The sequence below is a fragment of the Aulostomus chinensis genome, chromosome 1, assembly GCF_037954235.1.
Source record: "Aulostomus chinensis isolate RoL2024-O1b breed Wild chromosome 1, RoL_Achi_v1.0, whole genome shotgun sequence".
NCBI classification, from domain to species: Eukaryota; Metazoa; Chordata; class Actinopteri; order Syngnathiformes; family Aulostomidae; genus Aulostomus; species Aulostomus chinensis.
Window position 1 is genome coordinate 11,642,163 of NC_141320.1, and position 11,713 is coordinate 11,653,875.

At 45.5% G+C, this 11,713-nt stretch overlaps 1 non-coding gene across 1 annotated transcript; it reads left to right on the plus strand.

The window, feature by feature from the left end:
- The first annotated feature begins 10,495 nt into the window (after window positions 1–10,495).
- Window positions 10,496–10,569, plus strand: trnan-guu (transfer RNA asparagine (anticodon GUU)). Its single transcript has one exon. It is a non-coding gene; the product is annotated as a tRNA-Asn (tRNA).
- Window positions 10,570–11,713: the final 1,144 nt, after the last annotated feature.

Here is an 11,713-nt window from a genome sequence, read left to right on the forward strand (position 1 = left end):
TGTGGTCAGTGAGGATAAGGGACCCCACAGGTATCACTAAAGTGCTTTAAACTGCAAAGGACACAGCTGATCAAGCTGGGATCAACTGCTGTGGTGATCAAGGTATCATCATATATAACAAACAAAGAAAACAGAGTTGAGGAAAAGCACACAAAGAAAAAAACGATGTACATAAACAGAGCATCTTCTACACCAGATGTCACACGGCTCAGTAGACCTCTGGTTTGACCCATAGCAGGTCCAGTCTCCAGGGTGCCCCCATCATTCTGCTTTTCAGTTGCAGGACATGCAGCAGAATGCCATCGCTCCTCTGCAGAAGAACATGTGATAGCATCTGCTTGCTCTTCTCTGGCTGGACGTAGGGGAGAGTCTGTTTGCTCTTCTCTGGCTGGACGTAGGGGAGAGTCTGTTTGCTCTTCTCTGGCTGGATGTAGGGGAGAGTCTGTTTGCTCTTCTCTGGCTGGACGTATGGGAGAGTCTGTTTGCTCTTCTCTGGCTGGACGTATGGGAGAGCCTGTTTGCTCTTCTCTGGCTGGACGTATGGGAGAGTCATTTTGCTCTTCTCTGGCTGAACGTAGGGGAGAGTCTGTTTGCTCTTCTCTGGCTGGACGTAGGGGAGAGTCTGTTTGCTGTTCTCTGGCTGGACGTAGTGGAGAGTCTGTTTGCTCTTCTCTGGCTGGACGTAGGGGAGAGTCTGTTTGCTCTTCTCTGGCTGGACGTAGGGGAGAGTCTGTTTGCTCTTCTCTGGCTGGACGTAGTGGAGAGTCTGTTTGCTCTTCTCTGGCTGGACGTAGGGGAGAGTCTGTTTGCTCTTCTCTGGCTGGACGTAGGGGAGAGTCTGTTTGCTCCTCTCTGGCTGGACGTAGGGGAGAGTCTGTTTGCTCTTCTCTGGCTGGACGTAGGGGAGAGTCTGATTGCTCTTCTCTGGCTGGACGTAGGGGAGAGTCTGCTTGCTCTTCTCTGGCTGGACGTAGGGGAGAGTCTTTTTGCTCTTCTCTGGCTGGACGTAGGGGAGAGTCTATTTGCTCTTCAGAAGTTTGCTGGACCTTCGCTTGAAGGTCATGATTTTCCTCTTTCAAACAGCTTTTTAAATCATGAAGATTTCCCAGGATTTCCCAATGATGAAATCATCAATATGTGCTGTCACTGCACATAGAAGACTCTGAAATTCACCGTTCAGACTGCCAGTCTTTGTGGGGTCCTGGTCCTTCCTTGATTCAAGGTGGGCCAACTCAGCAGTGAAGGTCTCTGTCTCCTGAGATGCAGTAGAAACTCGTCTCCTCAAACATCCATTTTCTGCCTCTCTCTCCTCACTCTGGGATCTCAGCTGTTCAAGAGTCGTCTTCTTCTCAGTGAGTTCTTCTCTCATTTTGTTCTTCTCTGCCTGGATGGAGTTGAGCTCACACTTGAGGTCACACTTCTCCTTGTAAACCATCTTCACCTCAAGCTGAAGATTGTGGACTTGTGTGTTCAGGTCTCTGATCTGAGTCTGGTTCTCCTCCCTCACAGATTCAAGGTTGCCCACCATGGCAGACATGTTCTCTACCAGCTGATATGCAATAATCTTCTCTTGTCCAAGACTAGAAACCTGTCCCCACATATTCTGGTTTTCTGTCCATCTCTTGTCACACAGAGACTGAAGCTGATCAAGTGCACTTTTCTTCTCAGTCAGGTCTTCCTCAAGACATTTCATCTCCACCTGTTCACTCTCCCTCAGAGACTGAACCTGGGTCAGCTCTTTTCTGAACTCATTGTTCTGTCCATCAACCTTCCTCCCCTCACGCTGAAGACTGTGGACTGTTGCGTTCAGATCTTCTATCTGAGTCTGGTTCTTGTCCTGGACCGTTTGGAGGTTGGCCACCACGGTAGTGAGGTTCTGGAGCTCCTGGATTGCTTTTTTATTCTCACGTTCAAGAGTAGAAACTTGTTCCCTCAAATTCTGGTTTTCTGCCTGTGTGTTGTCACTCAGAGACTGAAGCTGCTCAAGTGCAGCTTTCTTCTCAGTCAGGTCCTCCTGCTCTGTCAGCCTGAGAGATGGAGGATCAGGATCACATTGACGAGGATCATTCAGTGGATAAATACAGCTCTTACTGAGATCCACCAGATCTCTGAATGCTCCAACGATACAATCCAATGGAGTCATAGCCTTCTGCCCTGTGTTGATCTGAAGATCTTGAGCCAGACTAAATCTCCTGGAACTGTCAAGTGTTTAAAGACCAAAACTGCCCCAGAAATGAGGAGACTGGATTCTTTTCTAGAATGTGACGGTAATTACAGTCCTGCAGAGTGACATCACTGACATGACTGGATGACTTCAGTCACATGACTGATGACTTCAGTCATGTGACTGGATGACAGTGTAGATTCCAATGTAGAGGTTGGGGAAATAGTCTCTGAGAATCCAGCTTGAACCCACGCCCTCTTTGTTTTTCAAAAACCCAAACAGCGACCATCAGTCTCCCTCCAATCCTGTGCTTGGGTTAAATGTTGCTGTTCCATTTTGCAGCAGCAGGTGTCACTGTGATACCAGGTTCAGTTCAAGATTCCCAACTCCAGCTCATGTTGGTGACCTCAGTGGCAGGTAAAATGGCGCTTCAGTGGATCATGTGATCAACTCATGTCTGTCCTCACTGCTCCACAGGTCTGTCAAATGTTCTGTAAAATAGTTGGACCCAGCAGAGCTGCTAGATTAGGAGTTGATGGAGTCGTTGCAGATACCAGGGTCCAAAGTCCAGCTTGAACCTGGTTTGTGCAGTTCTTTGTCAAGCTAGCAGCCATTCTTGTCACTGCCAAGCTAAAGGGACTTCTGTCAACAAAGGTCAACATACAAAAGGATATTTCTACTGTCAGTTCAAGATTTTGATCAAACTCCTTTTTCAGAGCTGGAACCTTCCTCTTGTGTCAGCTTCCTGTTCCCATCTCTATGTTAACGGTCAGTTTTGACCCACGTCTTCAATCAGCTGTCAAATAAACTAAAACAATTTTCTATCCTCCAAGTTGTTTCCATCTCTTGGTGACCTTGTTAGGCTTCCTTATCCATGGAAATATTGATTGATTGATTGATTGATTGATTGTTTGTGTTTAGATTCATGTGTGACACTTGTGTGTGTTCTCTGCAGAGATGTTCCTTCAGTTGAAGCACCATCCGTCCGTCCTGCTGTCCTGATTGCTTGGGCAGTCCTGACCCTCTTTCTTCTGGAACCAGATCCTGAGTGGGGTTGTGGCTGTGGCTGTTCTGGTTGGTGTTGAGGCAGGGCTGCTGAGGAGGATGCTGTTGCACTCTTGGTGGATGTGGGTCCACAACACAAATGCATTCTATGCAGACACATCAAGGATGGTCTTTGTTTGTTATGTTGTTGTGCAGGTCGATGGGAGAACGAGGCTGATGAGAGTCCCTGAAGCTCCCATGACTGGGAGAGGAGCTGCTGGCAGTGTTGCTGACAGTGCACTTCTGACTTCAGGTTTGGCTCTGATTGTTGCTTTGTCATCTTATTTTGATAACTGGGTCTAAACCAATGCTAATGATTTTATAATTCAGTGAAAAACATTTTTTCTTTTATTTTGTTGAACTAGAGGTTCCTGACAAAGTCAAAAATCCTTGATACAATAAACAAATTGATGTGGTTCTTTGATACATTTAAATCCTAAAACAGGTCCCACAGGAGGAAGGTTAAATCATGTGACCATCATCATAACAGCTGTTGACCTTGTTTAACTAGTTGGTGGTGCTAAATATCACCAGCTTGCTAACGTTAACTAGCTAACGTAGCCAGCTAGCTAATATTATTTTCTAACTTCAGGCCTAAATTTTGGATTGACTGTTAAAATTGCTCACCTCACCTTTGTAACACCACGTTTTGTCTCGATGATGTCACTGTCACTGCCTTTCTGATTCTAAAATATAAATGCATCCAAAATAAAAATGTCAAACTGCCCCTCCATGGAAACATCATATTTAACATACTGCAATATTCTTTTCCAGTGTACTTCACTATATTTTTGTTTTATCAGAGAGGCTTTAATGTCTGTCTTTGATCTCTAAACTCTGACACTGATGTCATTGGTGTTGACTGAATTCTACCCCCTGACAGACTGGGAAGGCTCATATTGGTGATGTCATCATAAATATATGAAGGTCTTGTTTCAAAGTAACTTGTTATTTTGTTCTTGGTTGTCATGGTGACTCGTGGTATCGGGGCTCCATTGATGATGTCATTTTGTCCTGGTTGTGCACGTGTGACACTCAAGGTGAACGTACTCACAGTTGATTGGACCAACTCAGATCAGCTGTTCTGAACCTGATACTCAGAGTTTCCATCTCAGTGTCAACTCAGGAGTGACTGAGGAGAAGAGTTTCAGAACAGCCACAGTTGGAGGACTTCCATCCAGCAGCCATTTTCTATCCCTGTAAGGGAATGAAGGGATCTGGAGCTGCTGGGTTCAGGTGGATCCAGAACACAAGATGGAGGTCAGTCAGGACCCCAGAAGGAGACCAGCATCTGGAAGGTGGAGATGCTTTAATCTGACACCGTTGTGTCAACAGTTCAACAGAACAAAAATAAACAGTCGTATTTCCACCTGCTACACCTGCATGTATTCAAGTGAACAGGAACACAGATTCATGCTCAACTTCTCCTGTGTGTTCATCCACAGTCACTAAACAACAACCAGACTGAAGAACTCCTTCATCCCCCGAGCCATTAAACTGTTCAACTCCTCACTGGAGGGGGGAGGGCTAACAGAAGGACTGTTGGAGAGGGCTGAGCACCATTAGCTTAACCCAATAACAACTGGACACTCGTGCAATATAAGAGACTGTACATTATTATTATTATTATTATTATTATTAGTAGTAGTAGTAGTAGTAGTAGTATCATTATTATTTTATTATTTTTTATTATTATTATATAATTCTTGTTACTACTGCTATTATTATTTTATTATATGTTTTATATTATATCATCATCATTATTATATTATATCATCATCATTATTATTGTTATAATAACAATTAAGAACAATTAATATTATGATTATTCCTGTCACTATGCACATATACATAACCATCCAGGTACACACAGGCACCCGCACATGTATATATGCATATATATATATATATATATATATATATATATATATATATATATATATATATATATATATGATAGATAGATATATAGTCTTTGTTTTTTCTTCTTTGCTATTTTTAGTCTAATCTATGGTAACAGTGCTGTGAATGTATGTTGAGGAGAGTGCAATTTCCCTTGCAGAACGTCCAAAAGGGATTAATAAAGTAGTCTGTCTGTCTGTCTGTCTGTCCAAACCAGACAAAAGGGGGTTTGCTAGCTTGGCGTGCTGAGGTAGAAAGGCTCTGTTTAAATTGAGTCCTTTTTCCATTTCTTTCCCGGCTTCTTCAAGCGGTGCTGTCGTCACTTCCTGTGACCGTGGAGGGAAGGGGTCACCCTTCAGAATAAGTCTGATACCATTGTTACTTCCTCTTCAACATGCCTTTAGCAGACCAACTCACTAACTAGCTCAGTGAGGTAGTGTGGCTGAGCAGTCTAAGGTGCTGGATTTAGGCTCCAGTCTCTGAGGAGGTGTGGGTTCAAATCCCACCACTGCCATCATGTCCCAGGTCTCTGGAGAGGTGTGGCAGGTCTCTCCTCTCTGTGCTGGAGGTGTTGGCTGCTTTTATCACTCTGGGAAGAAAATGTCCTGAACTTGAGGTGTTCTCCTCATCTTGAACTCTCCAAAACAACAATGTGCAGTAACGCTGAGCTGCCTTCAAGCCAACAACATGGGCACAGTGTACCCAGAGCCACAGGCTCCTCCCAGTATATACAGCACTGCCAGTGACCTCTGCTTCAGTGTAACGGTGACTCTCCAAACTGAAGCTGATCCAGGACCAGCTCAGGAGGAGCCATGGAGCAGACAGGCTCTCTGATTTAATGCTGCTGTCTATTGAGAGGAACATCCCAGTTGACTCAAACAAGGCTGCTGATGTCTTCAAACCCAGGACCAGAAGAAGAACCCTCCTCTGAGTCCACAGACCTGAGCACCACTGCTCTGACTACCAGGTTACCTCCTGGTTATCAGGGTGAAGTCATGGTGAGGTGGTCAGTTGTTCCTTGGGTTTTATTCCAGAGGCCTGGGAGTTAAACACTGAATTAATTCATTTTAATTCTTTACATGAAGTTTCCTGCTGTTTAGCTGGAAATGTTTGACAACTTCCTCCATGCTGGTGCCCCATCACACACAACAGGTGCACTTGTCCTCTTTTCACCTCTGACCCTCAAACATTCCACCAGTGAACGTCCAGAAATTGAAGCATCAACAGTTCAGCAACAATGAATTCTTCAAATCACCTCTGAAATAAGAGATGAATCTTTACCTGCTGAGGCTTCAGAGCCACATTGTGAACCTTCAACACTCACATTCCTGTTCTTGTCTCAGTCCTGCTCTCCTAAATCAAGACCTGTTTAATAAATGGTAGAGCAGAGAAGAGCAGAGGAAGAGAGCTGGGCCCAGAACCCAGAGGTTGATGGATCAAAACTGTCCTCTGGTAAAGGAAAAGAACAAAATAAACCTGTTAGTTTAGAAATGTGAATCTGATAAAAAGGGGTGGAAAACAAATTGATCTTACATCAGAATCACAAACCATTGTGAGTTAATAACAGTCTCCTTTCTGACTGAAGCAAAAGTTTACTTCAAAAGGTTTTTGTGATTCAACATAGCAGCTAAATTTCCATTTCTATACTGATTATCTGCAGTGGTTCATGGGGGGTGTAGCCTATCACAGCTGACAATGGATGAGAGGCGGGGTTCATCCTGGACAGGTCACCAGTCCATCCCAGGACCAACACATAGAGACAGACAAGCATTCACACTCACAGTCACACCTACGGTCAATTTAGAGTATCAATCAGCCTCGTCCCCTCTTGATGTCTTTGGACTGTGGGAGGAAGCTGGAGTACCAGAGAGAACCCACACAGGAACAGGGAGAACACGCAGACTCCCAAAGAAAGATCCTGTGATGGAGCCGGGACTAGAACTTGGAACCTTCTTGCTGTGAGGCAACAGCACGAACCATTGCACCATATTGTCCCCTGAAAATGCCACCAGAGTGTTTGGATTTTCTGTAAAATCAAGTACACATGAACACACTACAGTGATCTCAGGGGTAGTGGCACACTGGATAATGTGTCTGACTACAAATCAGAAGCTTCTAGGTTCAACTGCTGGCCAGCTTAATTAAAACTTTACACTGAGAAGCTTTCATTTCCTCTCCTTCTTCCCAGGATGGTTCCACCTCAGTGGAAAGGTTCACTAAATACTCATCAACTTCTCTGGTCCAATCACATTTATGTTGGCACACAGAGAACAGATCCAGAGTCAGAGCTGAGACTTCAGTCTGACCACCTTAAGATGGAGGAGAAGAAGCCCTGATTTCTGGGTCTCACAGTCTTTTTTCTTGGCTCCACCCACACAGGGCAGGAGAACATCCTCATAGAGAGTCAGTGTTTTTCCATGTTTAACCAAATCAGCTCTCAGTGGTTAAGAACAGGTGAGTTAGTGAGTGTGGTTCGTTCTAATCTGATGTCCAAGCTGCAGGGAACAGCAAAGCCAAACAGTACAGAAGCCTTTCAGCATTCATGCAGACTGGAAAGAGGCTGAAATGCTCCCTGCTTCTGGAAGGAGCAGAGATGGAGCCAGAAAAAACACAGAATTTACCCAGACTCTGATTTGAACTAGCAAGAGACTCAAGCTGGTCATGAAGTATGATTGGCTGCCTCTTCGTGATGTCATTCACACACACCTGTATAATCAGGATGTGAGCTGAGGGGTGGAGATCGATGAGTCCTGGAGACGTTCAATAATGTCCACAACTTTGGCACCAGGAAGACAGCAGGTGATGGCACCTGGGAGTTCAACAGACCTGATGATTGAACCACCAATCACAAGGATTTCAGCCTCCATTGTAAACAGAGAGTTTAGATGAGAGAGAACCTGCTGTCAGCCTCACCAGTCAGGGCAGTGGCAGAGGCAGCAGAGTTGAATGAAGCAGGATCACCTGGCAGGTCTCAGCTGGGGGTGATGACATCACTGGCCTCAGTCCTCACCAGTGCTCTGCCTAGCAACAGGGACGATGGAGAGAAACCAGTAGAAGCACTCTGAGAGTTGGAGACAGCAGGAGAGAGACCATGACAGAGTCACCCATGGGAAACTGTTGGATCCACTCAGGACCGGCTGGACAGACACAGATCAAAGTCAGAATTGATGATGATGATGTCATCAGGGCTTTGACAGTAGCTAGAATTCTGTCTTTGATGTCAGGAGGACATGAAAGAAACCCAATTGAGGAAAGTAGAGGAGAACATTCAGCTTCATTAGAAACACTTGAACTGTTGAACAGTAGAATTTGTTTGAAACAGTTTACAACACTGAGTGACAGGATTGAAGAGGGAAGAGTTTTCTACTTTAAATTTAATTCTAACTTTAAACTGTGGATGAACATTTTTAGTCGTTCATATTCTAACATACAGAGGAAGTCATGTCATTCCCTTTTTAAAAAAGAAAAACATGTGAAGCTCCTCCCCCCAGCTCCAGATGGACAGACAGACATGAGAGTGGCCAGGAAGCAAAGAAGTGTTGTGCTCCTCTCCAGTGCTCTGGTGTTGTTGTGTTCTTCTCAGCTCCATCATGAAGACCTGCTGGCACTGGGCGCTGGTGGAAGTTTGCAGCTCTCACTGGAAAGTCCTGAGGCTCCTCCCACTCTGAAGCAGGCAGTTGCTCCCAGCCAGCCCACACTTTCACTCTCTGGTGTAGGAGTGAAGAACAAAATCAGAATCAAGAACCATCACTCTTTCATTGGGGCTCCTTCCTCCTTGTTCTGATCCAGAAATTCAACAGCTTCTAACATTGATTTGACAGGAAATGTTGATGACACACTGGGATTTTTGTTCTCCTGCTGTCACTGTCAAGTGCCAGTTCAGATGTACTTGATGTTACAGAAAATCCAGCACGGTGGTGCAGTGGTCAGCACTGTCTCCTCACAGCAAGAAGGTTCCGGGGTTCCAGCCTCGGCTCCAGCACAGGATCATTCTGTGTGAGTCTCCATGTTCTCCTGTTCCTGTGTGGGTTCTCTCTGGTACTCCAGCTTCCTCCCACAGTCCAAAGACATCAAGAGAGGACGAGGCTGATTGATACTCTAAATTGACTGTAGGTGTGACTGTGAGTGTGAATGGTTGTCTGTCTCTATGTGTTGGTCCTGTGATGGACTGGTGACCTGTCCAGGGTGAACCACGCCCCTCGACCAATGTCAGCTGTGATAGGCTCCACCCCCCATGAACCTGAACAAATAATCAGTGGAGAAATGGAAATTTAGCTGCTATGTTGAATCAGAAGAACCTTTTGAAGTCTACTTTTGCTTCAGTCAGAAAGTAGACTGTTGTTAACTCTCACAATGGTTGGTGATTCTGGAGGAAGACAAAATCCTCATGAACCTCTTTTTAACAGACACACATTTCTAAAGATGCAGGTTCATTTTATTTTTATTTTTCTAGCAGAGGATGGTTTCGATCCATCGACCTCTGGGGTCTGGTCCCAGCACGCTTCCTCTGCTCCTCTCTGCTCTACCATTGACTGAACAGTCCTTGTTTTAGGAGAGCAGGATTGTGACAAGAACAGGAAGCTGAATTTCAAACGTTTCACAATGACAGGCTCCAGCCCCCCCCCCCCCCACACACACACACACACACACAAAACCCAAAAATGGATGGATGGATAAGTGGACGAAAATGGATGGATGGATGTTTCCCAATGTGGCTCTGCAGCAGGAGGTCTTGTAGAAACAGGGACTGACCTGACACCAGCTCCCTCTGGAACAATGGTTCATTCATTCATCGGTGCCAGGAGGCCTAAAAACACACAAACACCAATTCAATCCAGGACCTTGGAGCCTAAACTGAAACTCCATCACACGGTGGCTCTGCTGGGGCCCCCACAGGTGAGTGAGGCTGAGCTCCAGTCTGCTCTGAGGAGGCAGCAGACATCTGCACCACTCAGAGGTTTGGTTGGTGTCTTTGACAAAATCCCAACAAACTAAAATCCTGTTGAATCAGGAAGTTCTATTTGAACTCTCATCCACGTCACATGACCAAGAAAACCTCCTCTTTCATTCAGACCAGAACAGACAAACATAGAAACATTGTTTCAGCTTCTGATCAAACAATAACAAGTTCTTGATTGTTTGCCATGTTCTATTAATCAGACTGATGATCTCTGGATGTTCTAGGAGGGGGGTCTGTTTCTGATGAAGCCTGTTTGGTCTGGGGGGGGGGGTTAAGATGGTGGGGCTGTTTCAGTTCTAGTGCTGAAGGCTTTCACCATGACAGCCAGACTCTCCTCTGTCCTTCATGGTCCCTCAAATGTGCAGTGTGGACCTCACAAACTGAATTTAGCCTGAAAACTCTTCATGAAAAGCAGGGGACTCAGAGTCTCTGTGGCGCAATCGGTCAGCGCGCTCGGCTGTTAACCGAGAGGCTGGTGGTTCGAGCCCACCCAGGGACGATGAACAGGCTCTGCTGGTGCTTAGGAGTCGCTGTGTTAATGATCTGAATGTGGACGGACAGATTGACCCTCCACAGCAGACGCCTGTGACAGATCTCTGGATGAGACGCTTCAGTGTTCAATTTAGTCGATGTGTGTCATGCAGTGTTGAGGAGGCCTGCTGGCTGTGGGTAAAGTGGGGGCTCAGAGTTTGTGGAGTCGGCTCTGGAGTGAAGGGGGTCACTGTTTGGTTCTCAGATGCTCCAGCTCAGGTTAGCGAGGTGGTGGAGAAACCAGTGAGAGCTCTGCCAGCTGGAGCCTCTTGGGTCCTGGGAGGCTTCACTCCTGGAGGTGGAAATGATAAGTTTTAAAATCTGCTCCTCTTTCACGCTGACTTGTTCTCTTGGGTTCCCTCTTTCATTCATGTGTGATTTTAGTCTCAGCTCTCTAAACCTGAATGGAGCCAGAACCCATTTTAAAAGAGCTGCTCCTCTTAAACTCCTGGAGATCAAGAGGATCCTGCCATGTTTGTCCAGGAGACCCACAGCACAACAGTCAGTGAATGGGGATGCAGGCAGGCTTTTAATGGGGGTCATTTGAAGTCCCAAGTCCAGTTGGAGCAGAGGCTGGAGTTTGATTCTCCAGGAGTTTTTGTTGTTTTTTTTTTCACCAGTTTCTTTTGATTTGGAGGAAATCATTCCAGGTGTTTGAAAGAAAGTGAGAGCAACTTTGGAAAATGTTCAACTGGTGTTTTTAAATGTCTTTGCACCAACAAATGGTGGACAGGACAGCTTTTGAGACATTTTAATGCCACCGTTCAACAGTGAATCTGCTGGGTTTTTTTTTTTTTTAGGAGCTGATGGGAGCTGCACAGAGAAGCTCTTTGAGACAGGAACCATTCAGAGCTCCACCCTGCTTCTTCCAGCAGGATCCACAGATCCACCAACACACCAGCTGTTTGATGAGTGGAGGCTTTTGACCAGGATTCCTAGACAGCACAGCTGGACTCACGCAACAGCTAACTTGTTAGCACCGACTAGACAGGAGCGCTTCTATGGTTTTACTCAGTGGCTCAATATTTTTAAGAGATGTCCCATTCAGCCTGTGGGTTTGAGTGATCACTCTTCAGTCTCCTGTTCTGTTTTATTAAAATATTCATTTCAAA